Raw genomic sequence first — 6000 nt, 5'->3', positions numbered from 1 at the left:
GATTTTGAATTGCTCCATGATAACGCCCCATAACACACAACATAACGGGTAGGGTGTTGTGTGATGTCCTTAGGTTAGTTAGGTTTAAGTAGTTCTAAGTTCTAGGGGGCTGATGACCTCAGAAGTTAAATCCCATAGTGCTCAGAGCCATTTGAACCATAACGGGTAGGGGAAACGATTGGGTCGTTCAGTTTGGACATTCTAGGGCTGCGGCTTATTCTCCAGACTTGGCTCGTTCAGATTATCTATTTGCTCTCGCTGAACAACGCTTCAGTTCGAATGAAAATATACGAAAATGCCTCGCTGACTGGTTCACTTCAAAAGAAGAATTGTTTTTTGGCGTCCCATTCATAGCATGCCGGAGAGAGGGGAGAGATGTATAATTAGCAATGGAGATTATTTTGAATAAAATATTGTTTATCAATTTCAAACGACAGACGTGTAGTTATTGCAACCAAATTCCGGTTTCATACTTCTACACCTAGTAAAGACCAGACTCTTTCTTGTCCTTCTGTGCCCACAAGTCAACGTGAATGATTTCCCGCGTCAATGGAAGGGCTACGAAGATCGCACGAATTTTTTGAAATGGCACTATGTTGTAGCCGATACGATCATGTGTATAGGGCTGCAGTCGCATGGCAGAGGAAAAAAAAAAAAAAGAAAAAATAGCGTCCGCAGAAACAAAAGTGGCATTCCACCCTCCCCCCCCCCCCCCCAACACACACACACAGGCACAGTAGGCAGAGGGCGATGCGTGCTGCTGGTACGCAATATGCGTGGCAGCGGGCGGCAATAAGCGCGCCTGAGCTCAAACAGCCCGCAGCCGGGCCACACAGCGTAATGACCCGCTGTGCTGCGGGTGGCCTATCCGGCCTCTGGAAGGCGCTGGCCTCGCAGGCCGCGCCGCCGGCGTGCATGCTGTTTTCATTTCCAGGTAGCCACAGAGAAGGGAGCCGGCCAACGGTTCCAATAACCGCAGTCTGATGCGTTAAAGAGCGATACTCGGAATCAAAACAGAAGTTTTTGGCGGTCTAAAAGCCAGGACCTGCGCTTCTATACAAGGCGAATCACGTCCGGGATAATATTCCTAATATTTCACATTCGACTCGAACGAAGTTTTTGGAAAAGGGCATGTATTTGTGAGGGTAATGTTACTAATTATTTTATATAATCAAATACAAAGGGACTGAACTTATTCAGTGGAACAGTAACAAGACTGTCTCGCTGTCCTGCCACCGTGCTTGTTCCACTATGATAATCCCACATCACAGGCTGTAATATATATGACATCCATTAATTAATGCTCAGGTTTATAACTGACTTGGATTACCGTTCTGCTCTGTACTCTCGACCGTTGCATATTCACTGCCGAAAAAAAAAGTAAATCTGGAAAGAAGACGTCGATTTTGATCCAACGATATCATACGCCACCTGGAGGACAGTGGATGTACTGATAACGGTTTCAACGTTGTCCGCCAACAGACAGGGTAAAGGTACAGCTGCCAGAGTGCCGTTTGTGTCTATCCTTTAATAGGGAATGCTCACAGCCGGAAGAGTAAGTGTAGTGTAGACGTGTGAAGCAAGCAGGCAACCAAGCCACGGAGACGCACTCGTGCTTCCTACAGCGACTTTGAAAAGGATCAAATTGTGGTCTTTCCAGTGGCGGTATGGTCTTTTCGGAGAACTGCCACACAAGACGGACATTCTGTGTCGGCTGTGCAACAATAGTGGTATCAATGGTCCCGTGAACATTCTCACACCTGTAGACGAGGTTCAGGACTTTCAAGCTGCACACACGCATGCCAGGATCGTCGTATTTTAAGGACAGCGGTGGCAGATCGTACAGCTATCATAGCATAGGTAAGAGCCCAGATATGTCAACACATACACTACTGGCCATTAAAATTGCTACACCAAGAAGAAATGAAGATAAACTGGTATTCATTGGACAAATATATTATACTAGAACTGACATGTGATTACATTTTCACGCAGTTTGGGTGCATACATCCTGTGAAATCAGTACCCAGAACAACCACCTCTCGCCGTAATAACGGGCTTGATACGCCTGGGCCCATGCAGCTTCAACACGACACCACAATTCATCAAGAGTAGTGACTGGCGTATTGTGACGAGCCAGTTGCTCGGCCACCACTGACAAGACGTTTTCAATTGGGGAGAGATCTGGAGAATGTGCTGGCTAGGGCAGCAGTCGAACATTTTCTGTATCCAGAAAGACCCGTACAGGACCTCCAACATGCGGTCAGGCATTATCCTCCTGAAATGTAGGGTTTCGCAGCGATCGAATGAAGGGTAGAGCCACAGGTCGTAACACATCTGTAATATAACGTCCACTGTTCAAAGTGCCGTCAATGTGAACAAGAGGTGACCGAGACGTGTAACCAATGGCACCCCATACCATCACGCCGGGTAGTACGCCAGTATGCCAATGACGAATGCACACTTCCAATGTGCGTTCACCGCGATGTCGCCAAACACAAATGCGACCATCATGATGCTGTAAACAGAACCTGGATTCATGCGAAAAAATGACGTTTTGCCATTCGTGCACCCAGGTTCGTCGTTGAGTACACCATCGCAGGCGCTCCTGTCTGTGATGCAGCGTCAAGGGTAACCGCAGCCACGGTCCCCGAGCTGATAGTCCATGCTACTGCAAACGTCGTCTAACTGTTCGTGCAGATGGTTGTTGTCTCGCAAACGTCCCCATCTGTTGACTCAGGGATCGAGACGTGGTTGCACGATCCGTTACAGCCATGCTAATAAGATGCCTGTCATCTCGACTGCTAGTGATACGAGGCCGTTGGGATCCAGCACGGCGTTCCGTATTACCCTCCTGAACCCACCGATTCCATATTCTGCTAACAGTGATTGGATCTCGACCAACGCGAGCACCAATGTCGCGATACGATGAACCGCAATCGCGATAGGCTACAAACCGACCTTTATCAAAGTTGGAAACGTGATGGTACGCCTTTCTCCTCCTTACACGGGGCATCACAACAACGTTTCACCAGACAACGCCGGTCAACTGCTGTTTGTGTACGAGAAATCGGTTGGAGACTTTCCTCATGTCAGCACGTTGTTGGTGTCGCCAACGGCGCCAACCTCGTGTGAATGCTCTGAAAAGTTAATCATTTGCACATGACAACATCTTCTTCCTGTCGGTTAAGTTTCGCGTCTGTAGCACGTCATCTTCGTGTTGTAGCAATTTTAATGGCCAGTAGTGTATTATTGCATTTATTGGGAGTACACACACACACAACCCTAGCTCGTCTTCCATTCACGCCACAGCGTCAACGTGCACTGCTCAACTGGTGCCGTCCGAAGGGTCACTTGGAAGATGGAATGGTGCACCGTGGTCTTCAGCGATGAAAACAGATTCCGCTGCCACGCAAGTGATGGTCGTTTGCGTATAAGATGTAGACCTGGTGTCCGATGCCTTGTAAAGCGTATTCGTCCAAGACATACTGGCCCAGCCCCAGGTCTTACGGTCTGGGGCTCGAAAAGCTACAACTCTCGTACACTTCGTGTTTGCTGGGGGGACGCTGGTCAGCGCTCAGTACAAGCAGGATGTTAGATCCATTCGTTTGCCTTCTTTGCAACATGAAGTTCAAGTGATGTTCCAAAAGGATAATGCTCCCACACCCTGCTCGTGAAACTCAACGTGCTCTGCACGAGGTGCAGCAACTTCCCTGGCCATCACGATATCCAGATCAACCTCCAGCTGGGCAAGTAAGTGACATGACGGGACGAGAAGTGACTCGTGCGACACGTCAGCCATCAACTTCTACAGAACTAAGTGAATGGGTCAAGCAGGCGTGGAATAACGTATCCCAGGACAGTATTGGCCATCTATATGATCGACTGGGTGCCGAAGTCAGCGCCTGCATTACCGCCCGTGGAGGCAACACCACGTACTAACACGGGTGTTTCTGCATAGGTCAATACATTCTACCTCAGAACCGTTTGTGCTAGTCATCTGTGGATGTAATCAATTCATGTATTCCATAAGCGCTGTTGCAACCATAAATCTTGACTGAATTCGAAACCTATTAAAGAATGAGCTAATTTTTTTCTGGCAGCGTAGTTATCACTCATTGTTGTCTTTCTGTTACATTTCTTTCTTCCGCTAGGATGGCTTGATAGAAATATCGTTCATCAAAGAGCCAACTGATAATTTTGAAAGACAATTAACATGAAAAATGATTATTTACTCTCCAAAGATATATTACGCTAAACTCACATACGCAACAGTCTTCAGTGTGTCACCATTTCTGTCTGTATTTTCTCACAGAATCGTTATATTTCATTGCCGTGAACAAATACATATACTTTCATTCTACCAGTATCTCTAAGCTTTTCCACATTTCTTATTCCAACGTGAGCCTCAGAAAACCGTTAACCCTTAATTGTCACCATCCCAAATATTACTCATAATACGCCCATACACTACAAATGTCACCCACAGAAAATTTTGCACAATGACTAACTGCGCCCAGCTCAAACGCTGTAACAAAATACTTGTTGTCGCACACCACAAGGGTTTGCTTCTTCATCCACTGCTGCAAAGGTCGATATATTCTACCTGTGGCGTAAAGCAATAAGGGAATAAATGTATGGGAAGTAAATATACCTATTAATCATGTCCCATTTGAAGATGCATTCTCAGACACAACGAATTTTAATGGCATTCGGTGCCTTGTGAAAAGAGATGTACAGCTATTACATTCGTAACCGCTTCTAATTTCCTTTAACCGGTTCCTATTGTTGTTGCTATTCAGTTAATACTACATTGCTACAGCCCAGCTATGCGCCCTATTCTACAGGCCCCTACAAGCAGGTTCAAAAAATGGTTCAAATGGCTCTGAGCACTATGCGACTTAACTGCTGAGGTCATCAGTCGCCTAGAACTTAGAACTAATTAAACTAACTAACCTACGGACATCACACACATCCATGCCCGAGGCAGGATTAGAACCTGCGACCGTAGCGGTCGCCCGGTTCCACACTGTAGTGCCTAGAACTGCACGGCCACTCCGGCCGGCTACAAGCAGGCAAGCATGCGTTATTTCTCTGTACTTCGTCAACTTGTTTGACCGAGGTTGCGCGCACGAAACACGAGTACCACACACAAAATGAATACATACACAGAAGAGCCAAGAAACTGGTACATCTGCCTAATATCGCATTAGGCCCCCGCGAGCACGGAGATGTGCCGCAACAAGACGTGGCATGGACTCGACTAATGTCTGAAGTGGACCTGGAGGGAACTGAAACCATGAATCCTGCAGGGATGTCCTTAAATCCATAAGAGTACGAGAGGGTGGGGATCTCCTCTGAGCAGCACGTTGCAAGGCATCCCAGATATGCTCAGTAACGTTCATGTTTGTGGAGTTTGGTGACCAGCGGAAGTGTTTAAACTCAGAAGCGTGTTCCTGAAGCCACTCTGTAGCAACTCTGGACGTGCGTGTGGGTTGTCGCACTCTCCTGCTGGAACTGCCCAAGTCCGTCAGAATGAACAATGGACATGAACGGATGCAGGTGATCAGACAGGATTCTTACGTACGTGTCATCCGTCAGAGCCGGCCGGAGTGGCCGTGCGGTTCTAGGCGCTACAGTCTGGAGCCGAGCGACCGCAACGGTCGCAGGTTCGAATCCTGCCTCGGGCATGGATGTGTGTGATGTCCTTAGTTAGGTACAATTAGTTCTAAGTTCTAGGCGACTAATGACCTTAGCAGTTAAGTCGCATAGTGCTCAGAGCCATTTGAACCATTTTGAACCATCCGTCAGAGTCGTATCTAGACGTATCAGCGGTCCCATATCATGCCAAATGCACGGACCCCACACAATTAAAGAGCCTCCACCAGCTTGAACAGGCCCCTGCTGACATGCAGGGTCCATGGATTCATGAGGATGTCTCCATACCCGTGCGCGTCCATCCACTCGATACAATTTGAAACTACGCTCGTTCGACCAGGC

This window comes from Schistocerca piceifrons, chromosome 4 (assembly GCF_021461385.2).
Source record: "Schistocerca piceifrons isolate TAMUIC-IGC-003096 chromosome 4, iqSchPice1.1, whole genome shotgun sequence".
NCBI lineage: Eukaryota > Metazoa > Arthropoda > Insecta > Orthoptera > Acrididae > Schistocerca > Schistocerca piceifrons.
This window is presented reverse-complemented; position numbering follows the sequence as displayed.